Source organism: Ruditapes philippinarum, unplaced genomic scaffold (genome assembly GCF_026571515.1).
Source record: "Ruditapes philippinarum isolate M1 unplaced genomic scaffold, ASM2657151v2 ctg2602_1_1_1_1, whole genome shotgun sequence".
Taxonomy (NCBI): Eukaryota; Metazoa; Mollusca; class Bivalvia; order Venerida; family Veneridae; genus Ruditapes; species Ruditapes philippinarum.
In genome coordinates this window covers 2,072-4,142 of record NW_026862426.1, presented here as the reverse complement: position 1 = coordinate 4,142, position 2,071 = coordinate 2,072, and positions in this window count along the sequence as shown.

Genomic DNA, 2,071 nt, shown 5'->3' with positions numbered 1-2,071 from the left:
CAGCAAGGGACACGAGTAAAAGTGTCACCAAAACAGTATGAAACAACATAGACATACATCTGACGAACACAGTGGGGCGCCGCCTTGGGAACGGTCAGCAGCATAATAATGACTGCTGGGGAGTTAAGTCAACAAAATTCTTTGTTTTCTCGTTTAGGCAAACGGCATTTATTACTTGGAGACCATATGCCGCTTTTCATGGAATGGCAATAACGTGTCACATTGAAGGTTCCATGATAACCGCCAAAATGAACACATTCTGCGGATGTTTCAAAACATTCTAAATTTTACCAGTTCATCTTAAGTGTTGAATTCTGCTTAAGCCGGTGCTAGGGGGGCGTGGACGGTAGTTTGCACTTGACAGTACCGTCCATGTACAGACTCAATCAAACCGAGTCTGCAATTCTTATGTTATTTTCTTGTGATTGATGCTTCCGAGGGATCACTTTGTTTCCAGAATTTTAATAAAATATGATAAACAAGATCGACAAGGAAAGGCGGCATTCAATGAACGCAGCCCCCACCCGACCCAGCAACAAGCACCATATATACACAAGACATATATACACTTGTAACACTTGTACATCTTTTCCTTTATAAATTATATAAACACATATACACATTCATTAAAATAGAGAAATACAGAATCCCTTAAGAAAATCCAACAAAACAAAATTGAAAATGTTGCAGGCTCAGTTTGATTGAGCCTGTTCATTAAATAGATAAATAAAGAATCCCTAAAGAAAATAGATAAATATAGAATCCCTAAAGAAAGCCCAACACAGCAAAATTGAAAATGTTGCAGGCTCGGTTTGATTGAGCCTGTTCATGGACGGTACTGGAAAGTGCAAGTTACCGTCCACGCCCCCTAGCACCGGCTAAGCAGAATTCAACATTTAAACGTTAAATAGTAAAATTTTGAATTTAGAAACATCCGCAGATGTGTTCATACGGCGGTTATCATGGAACCTTCAATGTGACACTTACGTGCCATTCCATGAAAAGCGGCGTATGGTCCCCAAGTAATAAAAAGCGTGTGCCCTAAACGAGAAAACAATGGGCGGAACTAAATAAAATGGAATTTAGAAAGGGGATCAGAGGTTATGAAGCCTGCGTATCACAGATAAGACGTCAAAAGACAAATTTAAAAAGCAGGCAACATATCCTAAGGGTGATTCAACATTATTCAAGTAGGAATATTGGAACCACCCAACTAGAAAATGCCGAAAAGTCTCACTTACATATTGCATTTCATAACTGCAAAAATAAATTGTTAATACTTGTAACAATTTATAACTTCAACATTCACTTGATTAAGTAATAATGAAAAGTTTAGCAAATATTCTAAACTTTAAGATTAAAATATGAAAAACAAGATCAACAAGGAAATAGATAAATACAGAATCCCTAAAGAAAGCCCAACACGGCAAAATTGAAAATGTTGCAGGCTCGGTTTGATTGAGCCTGTTCATGGACGGTACTGGAAAATGCAAGTTACCGTGCACGCCCCCTAGCACCGGCTTAAGCAGAATTCAACATTTATACGTGAAATAGTAAAATTTTGAATTTAGAAACATCCGCAGATGTGTTCATACGGCGGTTATCATGGAACCTTCAATGTGACACAGAAGTGCCATTCCATGAAAAGCGGCGTATGGTCCCCAAGTAATAAAAAGCGTGTGCCCTAAACGAGAAAACAATGGGCGGAACTAATTAAAATGGAATTTTGAAAGGGGATCAGAGGTTATGAAGCCTGCATATCACAGATAAGAGGTCAAAAGACAAATTTAAAAAGCAGGCAACATATCCTAAGGGTGATTCAACATTATTCAAGTAGGAATATTGGAACCACCCGACTAGAAAATGCCGAAAAGTTGAAACTAAAAATACCACAAGCACAACAATAATGTCGTGCTGAACGATCTTCAAGGATCGAAAATATAACATCATTGATTAAATGTACGGGGAGACTTTTTACAGCCGCCACACGGCACAAATAACACGGATGTGATCATAAAATAGATAAATACAGAATCCCTAAAGAAAGCCCAACACGGCAAAATTGAAAATG